The sequence below is a fragment of the Pseudorasbora parva genome, chromosome 14 (genome assembly GCF_024679245.1).
Source record: "Pseudorasbora parva isolate DD20220531a chromosome 14, ASM2467924v1, whole genome shotgun sequence".
In the NCBI taxonomy this organism is placed as follows: domain Eukaryota; kingdom Metazoa; phylum Chordata; class Actinopteri; order Cypriniformes; family Gobionidae; genus Pseudorasbora; species Pseudorasbora parva.
Window position 1 is genome coordinate 5,240,471 of NC_090185.1, and position 13,440 is coordinate 5,253,910.

Below are 13,440 nucleotides of genomic sequence, written 5' to 3' on the forward strand. Positions count from 1 at the left end.
GAGCTCCAGTAGCTCGTCTGTTTGATCGGACCACACGGGCCAGCCTTCGCTCCCCACGTGCATCAATGAGCCTTGGCCGCCCATGACCCTGTGGCCGGTTCTCCACTGGTCCTCTTGGAGCACTTTTGATAGATACTGACCACTGCAGACCGGGAACAGCCCACAAGAGCTGCAGTTTTGGAGATGCTCTGACCCAGTCTAGCCGTCACAATTTGGCCAAACTCGCTCTAATCTTTACGCTTGCGCGTTTTTCCTGCTTCTAACACATCAACTCTGAGGAAAAAATGTTCACTTGCTGCCTAATATATCCCCCCCACTAACAGGAGCCGTGATGAAGAGATCATCAGTGTTTTTCACTTCACCTGTTATAATGTTATGCCTGATCGGTATACTGCAATCTTCCATTTTTAAGCAGATTTTGTTTGTTAATGTCTAGACTTTTGATTGTACAGTTAAATACAGATTCAGAATTGCATACTACAGTATTATTCTTTAAGTGTGTTATGTGTATGCTGCCATTTCCAGTGACACAAACGAACCCAAAGCATTATTGATTTCCAGTTTGTTTTGACACAATATTTGGCTGGACCAGCAAAAGCTACGTTTTAATACATGCATGTATTTTAGAAGTGGAAGGTCAAACGCACTGCACTATGGGATAGTGTTCACGCTGCGTGCTCTGGTTGCTGCACACGTACCAAACAAACTCTCTCTTCACAGAGCTGTCAGAAACATGTGCTAACACACAGACACACTCATTTACATATGCAAACGAGCAGCAAACATTAGCATTCAGTTAGCGGCTTGCTAATGAGACCCCCTCCAGAGCTCATTTAATAGACCTTTGGGCTGCTTCGGGAGTCGTTTTGCACGCTGCAGAAAGCTAATAATTGTTTTTCAATGGCATGTAACGACTCGGATCATGTGTCTTGTTACCAAGCAATCAGTCCGATTTAAGTTTGTTTACAATAGGTCAAAAGGTTAAGGAGGCGCGATTAGTCAAAGACATCAAATTAGTGGCAAATCGACGGGTTTTCAGAAGTGTCCACTGTGGAGCGGCATACGATCTCCTCATGAGGGCTGCGTCGGCGTATCCTCCTCCCTCGAAATGAAATGAACGATCGCCCCCCATCCCGGCGGCAGATTCTTTATGAGGATGTATGGCTGTGTTTTGGAGGACGAAAACAATGGCAAATCCGGTTTCTATTGATCAGTAAGTCCTCAGCCTGCGGTTCTCCTGTTAGTGGCTTTCAGGACGGCAATTTGTCACGGGTTTAATGCGGAGGACGGCCGGTTTCTGTCAGGGCTCTTGAGCGGGGCTGATTTCTGCTGGTGTAAATTCAACCTCGGCCTTAAAACCACGCAAATGGCTTCGTCAGCATTGGGACACTTCCTCAAGGCGATCGCAGATAGATGCTTTACTTTCAAATGCGTTACAGTTTCTTCAGCACACACACACACACACACACACACACACGTAGTGTTTCCATGTTTTATGGGGACATTCCAATGGCGTAATGGTTTTTATACTGTACAAACCATATTTTCTATCCCCTTACACTGCCCCTACCCCTAAACCTACCCATCTCACACACACACACACACACGCACACGCACACACACACACAGCCCCTAAACCTAAACATCACAGGACACATTCTGAATTTTTAATTTCTCAAAAAAACTACTTCTGTGGGATTTATAAGATGTTTTCCTCATTGGGACCTAAAAATGTCCCCAACAAGAACAAGGATTTTGGATATTGCCATCTTTCTGGGGACATTTTGTCCCCATAACATGGGGATTACACACACACACACGTTTTTTTGTGAACTGTGGGGACATTCTATAGGTGTAATGGTTATACCTAAACCTACCCATCACAGGAAGCATTCTGCATTTTTACCATTTCTTCAACACACACACCCACACCCACACCCACACCCACACCCACACCCACACCCACACACACACACACACACACACACACACACACACACACGTTTGTTTTTGTGAATTGTGGAGACATTCCATAGGCGTAATGGTTTTATACTTTACAAACCGTATTTTATATCCCCTTACACTGCCCCTAAACCTACTCATCTCACACACACACACACACGTTTTTGTGAATTGTGGGGACATTTCATAGGCGTAATGGTTTTTATACTGTACAAACCGTATTTTCTATCCCCTTACACTGCCCCTAAACCTACCCGTCTCACACACACACACACAGCCCCTGCCCCTAAACCTACCCATCTCTCGCTCTCTCTCTCACACACACACACACACACACACACACACACACACACACACACACACACACACACACACACACAGCCCCTGCCCCTAAACCTACCCATCTCTCTCTCTCTCTCTCTCTCTCTCTCTCTCTCTCTCTCTCTCTCTCTCACACACACACACACACACACACACACACACACACACACACACAGCCCCTAAACCTACCCATCTCACACACACACACACACACGAAACATTCTGCATTTTTACTTTCTAATAAAAACTCCTCCTGTGTGATTTATAAGCCTTTTGAAAAGTGGGGTCATGGGTAATGTCCTCATATTTCACCCTCTCCTTGTCATATCCATGTCATTATACACATTTGTGTCCTGATCTTTCACAAAAACAAGCACACACTGCTTTTTTGCTAGGCAAGATTTATTTTCATAAAATGTAGGCACTTCTGTGCTTTGACTCAAAAAGGTAGGATTTTATTTTCTTAAAAGTGGATGTTTATCATCATGTAATATAGGAGATTCAACATTAAAAAACAACATTCATTTTTAAAGGTGCAGTGTGTAATATTTGTAAAGATCTATTGACAGAAATGCAATATAATATAATTAGCTTACATAATGAGCTGTTATATTTTTATTACCTTAGAATGAGCGGTTTCCATCTACACACCGCGGGTACAGCGAAGCCGCCATTTTGCGCAGTCTTGAAACATGGGAAAATGTGGCTTTTACAGAGCTTATCAATGTAGCCTAAATATTATTTACTAATTATAAATTAATAATTTTTTCAGTGTACTAAATCATTTTAGCAACATGTTAATCATGCTAGCAAAATGCTAAACCAGGTTATTTTTATTTATTAATTACTGAACTGATCGTGTTAAACTGAAAATTAAAAAAGTAGTTTAAGATTTAGCACTTTGCTAACATGTTTATAGCATGATTTAGTATGCTACTATCATATTTACATGATATCATGCTTATGAAGTTTTATTAATAATTAATTACTAAACGAAATCACGTTAAACTGAAACTAATCATAAAAAAACATGCAAGCAAACACGCTTAAACATGTCGGCAATGTGCTAAATCATGTTAGCAACATGTTAAAAAAATGCTAGCAATGTGTTAAATCATGGTAGCAACATGTTAAAATATGCTAGCAATGTGTTAAATCATGGTAGCGACATGTTAAAACATGCTAGCAACGTGTTAAATCATGGTAGCAACATGTTAAAACATGCTAGCAATGTGTAAAATCATGTTAGCAACATGTTAAAACATGCTAGCAATGTGTAAAATCATGTTAGCAACATGCTAAAACATGTTAGCAATGTGTTAAATCATGGTAGCGACATGTTAAAACATGCTAGCAATGTGTTAAAACATGCTAGCAATGTGTTAAATCATGGTAGCAACATGTTAAAACATGCTAGCAGTGTGTTAAATCATGGTAGCAACATGTTAAAACATGCTAGCAATGTGTAAAATCATGGTAGCAACATGTTAAAACATGCTAGCAATGTGTAAAATCATGGTAGCAACATGTTAAAACATGCTAGCAATGTGTAAAATCATGTTAGCGACATGTTAAAACATGCTAGCAATGTGTAAAATCATGTTAGCGACATGCTAAAACATGTTAGCAATGTGTTAAATCATGGTAGCGACATGATAAAATATGCTAGCAATGTGTAAAATCATGGTAGCAACATGTTAAAACATGCTAGCAATGTGTAAAATCATGGTAGCGACATGTTAAAACATGCTAGCAATGTGTTAAAACATGCTAGCAATGTGTTAATCAAGGTATAAACATGCTAGCAAACATAATAAATCCTGCTAGCAAAGACATACTAAAAATCGCTAGTAATGTGTTAAATCATGCTATTAAAATGTTAGCAACATGTTAGAAACATACAAGCAACATGCAAAATCATGCTAGCAAACATGTTAAAACATGCTAGCCATGTGTTAAATATGCAAATATAAACATGTTAGCAACGTGCTAAATCATGTTAGCAAGCACAGATGTCAGCAAATGTGCTAAATAATGCTGATACATGTTAAGTCCATACTAAATTATAGTAGCAAAATGTCTAAACATGTTAGCAAAGCGTTAAATCATGATATCAAACATGTTAAAACACGTTGGCAACGTGCTAAGACCATACTAAATCATGTTACCTTAATGGTCACATTACCAACAAAAGTAAAAAAAAAAAAAAAAAAAAAAACTGTCTTAATTGTCAAGAGAAATAACGTTTTCATAAGTTAACAGGAGCGTATTTTTGTTAGCTGGGTTAGCGTTAGCTACACTGAAAGCTAAGCTACTAGTAAGAACTAGATAACTGCAATGAATCATAGCTACTCGGTTTAATGTAGTTTAAAGTTAGCTATGAGTGGTGTGTGAGCATTTTGTGTTGCATCGAGCCTGTTCTGAAAATCCCTGAGGAACTCTGAGATTGGATTAGACGACTCCAAGAAACCGACAAGAAGCAGAAAATTAGGCTTGAGTGTCTGGAAAACAAGCCTAATGGGGTGGCAAGCCCTGTGGGAAGTGGGTGTAGATGTGAGCATGCCCAGTTCAGCCCTATATATATCTTCCCATCTACCCCCGGGGCAGTTACTCACGCCCTCTCAGGCGTTTGTTTGCTCTGTGGAAGTGACAGCTAATCTATGGGTGTAAATCAGGAGGCTGGAGGTTAGGAAAACAGTAACAGAAAAGAGTCTCTCAGCCGTCGCTCGGCTATAATAATTGACTTTATTTTTATGACGAATCTCCAGGTTCCATTAAATCAGGTTGAGGTGCGTTGAAGCATTGGGCGAGCAAGTGTTTATCGACGGGAACTCTGAGAAGAAGAAAAGAGAATGAAGATGTAGTCACTGGAATAATGCTATGGCTATACATCCATCCGTCATCTATCTATCTATCTTACTATCTGACCGTCCATCCGTACGTCCATCTATCTTTCTCTGCTCATCCATCCATCCATCCGTCAGACTGCATCTATCTATCTATCTACCACTCTTATCTATCCACCACTCTATCTATCTATCTATCTATCTATCTATCTATCTATCTATCTATCTATCTATCTATCTATCTATCTATCTATCTATCTATCTATCTATCTATCTATCCATCTGTCTGTCCGTCAGACTGCATCTATCTATCTATCCATCCATCCATCTATCCGACCATCCATCTGTCTGTCCGTCAGACTGCATCTATCCATCCATCCATCCATCCATCCATCTTACTATCCATCCATCTATCTATCTATCTATCTATCTATCTATCTATCTATCTATCTATCTATCTATCTATCTATCTATCTATCTATCTATCTATCTATCTATCTATCTATCTATCTATCTATCTATCTATCCACATGCAGAAACATGCTTGCAATGTGATAAATAATTATAAATACATACTAGCAAGTGACATCATAAATCATGCTCGCAACAGGTTTGAACATGCTAGCAATGTGATAAATCACGCTATAATCATGCAAATACTTTAAAACCAAGTGTCAACCTCCCCCAGTTTCTGTTCAAGCCAATACAGAAGTGACTTAAACTGCAGTTCATCGACTGGCCACTGGGGACAGGCTCCAGAAGGAGCAGAATCTCATTGAGCCTCATGTTAAAATGCCAACTTCACAGCAGAATAAAACATGTTTACAGCCTGGTACAAATTGTGGTTTTGGTCTATACGGCTAATTTTGCCCTTCATGACGACTGTGAGGGGGGTGGATTTATTTATAACTCATTCGTTTACGTTATATAAAGCCTTAAAGTTCTGCATAATTAAGGGCGTGGCCACTTTGAGTGACAGGTGGATAGCCGTTTGTCTGCTGTCTGTTAGTCATCGTGTCACCTAAGCTCCGCCCACGTCGCGCCTCTTTGCCCATGTTCAGTTATCCAGGAGTGACAAGCTGCCAATATGGCGACGGCTGACTTTACTCTTCAAAAACTCTCTTCAGAAACCGAACGACCCGGGTTCGACTCCCCCTTTTGCTGAGCTCGCTCTACTCCCTTTTTCCATCTCATATCACATCGGAAAGGCGTTTACTTTCAATAAAAATGAAGAAAATGTCCTAAAAGTGGAAATAAAATGCCTTTGGATTTGTCTTTGGGTGATATAGTGTATTCGCCCTCCATTTGCTCAACTGACACTCACACTTTGAGGCGTAAATGTCATCAGGACTTTATGAATGTCTGCTGACTTTGTGCGTGTATATCCGTGCGACTCTGTGAATTAATAGAGTGACGAATCGTACAACGGCACGTCTGTTGGGACAAATAGCCGCATTAGAGTCACCACATCCCAAGATGAGCATCGCTTACTGGCCTATGAAATCTGCAAGGTCCTGCTCCACATGATAAATGAGCTCAATTCTGCCGTTAAGCATATTAAAGTCATATCGCATGATAGATAACAAGACGGAGAAGAGGAGGAGGGAGATCTTAGCAATAAGCCAGGATAAAAAAAGAGAATAATTTAAACCCAGACGAAAATATCAAAGACAGCCCTCTCTCTTTAAATTACTGATGAAATGTGCAGATCACATTTTAATTTTTAATGCCTATAACGTCCAGGTTATTGATGCTAATTAAAGACTTTGCAATCATAAAAATCGCTCTTATCCTTTGTTTCGGGAGATCCTGAGGGATCCCATGGCCACGTCAGGCTCATGAACAAAAGTCAGTCTTCATATGAAATTGAATGGAATCAATCAATAAAATCCAGTTAGTTCATTAGCCTATTTATAGCGCGAACTCGTGGAATGGCGGTAATAATGAAGAACGAATGGCGGTAATAATGAAGAACGTGCCATTTAATTATTTCACTAGAGTGTGTAAAACTCCCTAAACACGAGGGACCTTAAAGGGTTAGTTCACCCAAAAATTACGTCATTACTCCCCCTAATGTCGTTCCACACCCGTAATACCTACATTCATCTTCACACACAGTTTAAGATATTTCATATTTGGTTCGAGAGTTTCTGTCTCTCCGTTTAAACCGTACGTACACTTCATTTTGGGGTGAACTATCCCTTTAAAGTATAGTGATATATAGGCTAACTATCTATGCAGCACAAAATATGAAAATACAAACCTCATACCAAGCAAATTATTGTTAATGCTTGTATGTTTGCGTCCATTAGGCATTCATACCACATTAATAATCTTATGCATATTGGATGGAGCCGTGCTTTAAAACGAGCCCCTTGTTGTTGTTCTGCGCGCTCAGTGCATAAATCCTCCAAACTCAATTCCCAAGGTCATTGAGACACATAATGTGTTTATCGCTCATAATAAAACCATTCCCATTGGAATATTGGGATTGATGGACGTCCGTGGGATATTGATCGTTACCTGCTGGCCTTCTGAAAGCGGGGGAATGAGTGACCATCAGTCCAACTCAGCTCGGAGCAGATAGCGGGACTCTATTTCACACAGCTCAAAAACACAGCAGGACGCTCCTGTTTCTGGATGAAGCCCTTTGGCTGGCTGCTATGAAACCGTAAAGATGTTCAGATGCTCCGCCGGCGCCCTGAAGAGAGAATTTGCAAAAACAATGATTGGATTTTCTCTGTAGCATCTTGAATGGTTGTATTTTCAGTTAGGCTAAATAAACTACCTCTAATATTGGGCCAATGCCTCAACATTTAGACATTACAGCAATTTTCAAAGCGTTAGCATGCTAGTCACATACTAAAACCGGTTTGTGTTTATTATGGTTTATTATGGTTTTAAGCATAAAAGTTGTAGTTTCTATGGTTTTTACTACAAAAATCATAACAGTTACTGGGGACATTAGAAATTCAATCTAAGCTTTCAACTAAATATCCAAATAAAATTAATTACTAAATTAAAGCTACACTGTGTGATATTTTCCCCCATCTAGCGTGTAAAAGTTTAACTCCTACGGTGGCTGATTTAGTCCAAGATTAACATGGCAATCCCCCTCTTCACATTCGACATGGTGCCATTGAGTGTTAAAACGCGAAAGGTGAAGCTTTAATTTACGGGAATATCCCTCTTTGGCTAATGTACTTTCAAGATGGAGGAGCAACATTCGAACCCATAGATATCCATAATAAAGGCTAGATGTCTCGTGTGCGCTGTTGGCCAATGGAGGTCGCCATCCGCAACTGGCGGCCATCTTGTCACAGGCAGCTCGCTCACTCGTAACAGTGTGTTTTAATGGTGCATGTACTTTTAAATAACCATAACTTGCTAATATTTAAACCGATTTTCAAACTGTTTTGTTTGTTATAAACGTCAGAGATGTAGTTATGACACTACATACTTATGAATAATTATAACCATGGACTTCAATATGAAAGTAACATTGAACAGAACAGATAGGTGCAATGAATATACACACGTTAAATCAATATATATATATATATATATATATATATATATATATATATATATATATACACACACACTTTATAATAAGAATATCACTATGATAAAATTATTTGTATTTTAAAAAATTAAAAAATGCTAACTAAGTTTATTTAAACTTCAAAAACGCAATTTACTAGGATTTCCCCCCCTACATTTCACTGTGCCTACTTCAGAGATCACTTTTCCCACCTAATTTTGCCTACCATCAAATGCCTTACCTCTTTAGAAAGCTGAGACCCGGTAGTTTCTTAGGAAACAAGCAGAATAATTGTGTGAAGTACTGGCACAAAGTTATAGCTGCTAGAATATTGTTTTTTTTTACACAACATGGCTACAAATCTGGATGCTTTAACACGTTGAAATTGCAGCTTTTCGTTTGGATAAACAACTTAATCGTGCAGCTTAATAACGTTTGTAAGAAACCAAACCATTTGTAAATCCGTCAAGATTTCAGCGAGATAAGAGTATTTATGTTCGTCCAGATCACTCATCTTACATCAGGTTCCTCAGAGCCCGACAGAAAGCTTGCCTGTGACAAGATGGCCGCCGGTGATGACGATGGTGACTCCGCCGTAAGACATCTAGCCTTTATTATGGAGATCTATGTACGAACCCCTCACCCGTATGTATTTTCAATAGCATATTATAAACTTACGAGAATACTTTATTACTTGTAAATATATATTAATGAGCATTTGAAAGAACTGTGTGTTTTTAGCTGAGAATAAACTAAAAAAGTAACAGTGCAGCTTCAACTATATCAATGATCTGCCCACATTGTCGCTATATAATAAATTGAAATGAGCTTATAACATCACCGTTTTCTCCAGAGCGACTGTACAGCCAAATCAAGTTGTTACAGTGTTTTCCCGTTTAACACTGTGAAGCTGCTTTAAAACAATTGGCATTGTAAAAATGCTTAATAAATAAAGTTGACTTGACTGTAGTAAAACCATAAGGACAACAAGTCGGCCTAAAATGGAAGGTTCCCATTACTCTTCACTAAAGGACAAAACATTATTTAAATAATTTTTATGGAACGCTCTTATACGTTTTCGCAATGTTGAGAGAAAATGTAACAACATTCTGGTATTTGCTAAATGTTTAAATGTTCTGAGTACAACAGGAATAATGTTGACAGAAAACGTTGAGAATTAGGCTACATGAAACGTCCTTACGATGTTATTTTCACTTGAACGTTCTCGGGATGTTTTATGACGTTATTAGCCTAATATTCGCTGAATGTTGTCAAAAAGTTATTCATGTTTTCATAAAGTTATTCATTTTTTCGTGAAGTTATCAAAACATTGTGAGAACAGCGTTCATGAAACGTTTTCACAATATTTTTTTTACTTGACGAACGCTCACAACATTGAGAAAACGTTCTCAGAAAAACAGTCTCAGCACGTCCTTATAATAATTTGCTGAACAATGCTATACATTTATCAAAACGTTCTGATTACAATGTTTGTGCTTGATGAATGTTCTTATAATGTTAAAAGAAACTTGTGAGAACAAAACGTGCTTGTTATTATTGTTTGCTGAATGTTTTCTGTTATCAAAATGTTCTGATTACAAGGTTGAGGATCGAAGTTCTCATAATGTTGAGAGTCCTAAGTTCATAAAAAAACCTCCTTATGTTATTTTTACGAGGTGAACATTCTCATAACATTGAGAAAAACCTCTTAGAACATTCTCAGAATATTTGCTGAGTGTTGTCATAGTTATTAATTTTCAATGTTCTAATTACATTTAAAAATGGACGTTTTGAACGGTTAAAAACTTTTCTGTTTTCATAACATTTTCAAATTTATATAACGTTAATTGAATGTTCCTCTAACGTTCAGTCACATAAACTAAGAAAAAAATGTCTTCTACAAAAAAAATGAACGTTTTGAACGTTTAAAAATAACTCAGAAATAACCGAATGCTAGCAAAACATTCCAAGAACCAATTTTTGTTAGCCGAGTCAGGGGTCAAAGCTTCTGTCAACACATTTAAAAAAAGGCGAGGCTGTCAAATGTCTGAACAGACTACGATAAAATAACCAAAAAGAAAAAAGGGTGATTGAGTTGTTTATAGTTCATTATTGCTCAGAGGAACAGACCTAGCGGCGACTTCCTTTCTCCTGTCAACACGGTCTGGTCCAGCCCTCATCAGAACAGAGCGATGTGGCTGCAGTCTTGGCAAGATACCGACGGCCTTTTGATTATAGATTTGTGTAATATTGTCCAGGAAAAGCAACTGGGATGATGTTTTTCCATTTAACAGATTTCATCTACATAAAGAAATGTATAAACCAGATATATATCTTGAGGAAAAGGAAAGAACTTTAAAGGTTTTTAAAGGTTAATGAGGTGTGATTTGCGCTCGACGAACACGATGCTCGTTACGGAAGAAGGGGCATGTGCGGTAACGACGCCCCACGGATCTCATTATCATGATTATTGATTGGATCGGCCCGAGACCCGACACTCCCTTCAACGACCAACAAGCTGCTTCCTCTGAGGATCCCTCGTGGCTCTTTTCTGACCCCCTCTCTCTCTCTCTCTCTCTCTCTCTCTCTCTCTCTCTCTCTCTCTCTCTCTCTCTCTCTCTCTCTCTCACACACACACACACACACACACACACACACACACACACACACACACACACACGCACACACACAAACACTTAAACGGTATCTCCTATGGCATTCAAGCTAAAACCACCAACCTTTGCTCAGACCTTTAGACTTCAACAACCCAACCGCTGGGTTAAAACAGCCCAAAACGCTTGGTAAAACAGCCTAATTGCTGGGTTAAAACAGACCAATCTCTGGGTTAAAACAACCCGATCGCTGGGTTAAAACAGCCCAAATCACTGGGTTAAAACAGCTCAAATTGCTGGGTTAAAACAGCTCAATCAGTGGGTTGAAACAGCCCAATTGCTGGGTTAAAATAGCCCAAATCGCTGGGTTAAAACAGTCCATCTGCTGAGTTAAAACAGCCAAATCGCTGGGTTAAAACAGCCCCTATTCACTGGATTAAAACAGCCCCTATTCACTGGTTTAAAACAACCAATTGCTGGGTTAAAACAACCCAATCTCTGGATTAAAACGGCCCGATCGCTGGGTTAAAACAGCCCAAATCACTGGGGTAAAACAGCCCACCTGCTGGTTTAAAAAACCCAATCGTTTGGTTAAAACAGCCCAATCGCTGGGTTAAAACAGCCCAAAACGCTGGGTTAAAACAGCTCAAATCGCTGGGTTAAAACAGCCCAATCTCTGGGTTAAAACAACCCAATCGCTGGGTTAAAACAGCTCAAATCGCTGGGTTAAAACAGCCCAATCGCTGGGTTAAAACAGCCCAAAACGCTGGGTTAAAACAGCTCAAATCGCTGGGTTAAAACAGCCCAATCTCTGGGTTAAAACAACCCAATCGCTGGGTTAAAACAGCCCAAATCGCTGGGTTAAAACAGCTCAAATCACTGGGTTAAAACAGCCCAATCTCTGGGTTAAAACAACCCAATCGCTGGGTTAAAACAGCTCAAATCGCTGGGTTAAAACAGCCCCTATTCACTGGGTTAAAACAGCCCATCTGCTGAGTTAAAACAGCTCAAATCGCTGGGTTAAAACAGCCCAATCTCTGGGTTAAAACAACCCAATCGCTGGGTTAAAACAGCTCAAATCGCTGGGTTAAAACAGCCCCTATTCACTGGGTTAAAACAGCCCATCTGCTGAGTTAAAACAGCCCAATCGCTGGGTTAAAACAACCCATCCGTTGGGATAAAACAGTGTCTGTCCCCCCATATATATGGGTGTAAAGGGCGGTTTGTCCTGTTTTTCTGTGATAAAACTTTCTTGTGTTTGTAGCCTACATGTCTGGTGTTCTCAGTTGGACTTTGACCCAGTGGAAATTACATTTTGAATCATATTCCTAACGAATCATTTCCCAGCTGGCTTGTCAGCGGATCATTCTAATCTCTCTACATACATCAACTTATACAAGACAGGTTGGGAAGATCTATGCCAAACTGTTAATTAGCGCTTGAGAAAGTTGTGTATTTAACGGTGAGAGAGACAAATGAATGACAAGACAAATTGACATGGTAATTTAAGGGGATTAGTCACGATCTTGCCAATACACCTCCTTTCAGACGGTTTCCGTGAGAGTTCCTGAGACTAACCGCGCTGCGTCCGCAATTTCTGGCACGAACATGGCGCAGATGGCCGAGTCACCACCTTCGGTTCTGTGTTTTGGAAGGTTAAGACTCGCAGATTCAAAGGGCCTTCGGTCAGTCTGGGAACCTGAGGAAAGTTCAACATACTCTTATAAATAATAATAATAAAAAAAAAATCCATGAAATCTTTCCAGAAAGAGATTTTAAAGGTGCAGTACGTGATTTCTGAGAGACTCAACAAAACACATTTGTAGCCAATCAGCAGTAAGGGAGGCGTGTCCACTCATGAGGGGGGGAGGTGCCTGTGTCGCATAAAGTGCTTGTGAATTATGGGGGCGGAGCTATCAAAAAAAGGGGTGTGATCCTTTTTGGGTAGGGGCGTGTCAGTTTTGCTGATTTGCGTTTCTCAGAAATTACCTACTGTCCCTTTAAGTAGCAGGCCAAGAATATTAGTGCAACTAATTTAAATGCTTAGTTGACACAAATTATGCCTAACATTAGTTTAAATTGAGTCATTTGGAAAGGTTGTTATGTAATTGGGCGGATGTGGTTTATTGTTGGCAACAGATGGCCGGTGCTGTCA

At 39.5% G+C, this 13,440-nt stretch overlaps 1 long non-coding RNA gene across 1 annotated transcript; it reads right to left on the reverse strand.

Moving 5' to 3' along the window:
- Nucleotides 1-5,009: 5,009 nt before the first annotated feature.
- LOC137039384 (uncharacterized) lies at nucleotides 5,010-11,088 on the reverse strand. Its single transcript, XR_010897628.1, has 3 exons — nucleotides 10,804-11,088; nucleotides 7,653-7,830; nucleotides 5,010-5,116 (listed from the first exon to the last, which is right to left on the reverse strand). It is a non-coding gene; the product is annotated as an uncharacterized lncRNA (long non-coding RNA).
- Nucleotides 11,089-13,440: the final 2,352 nt, after the last annotated feature.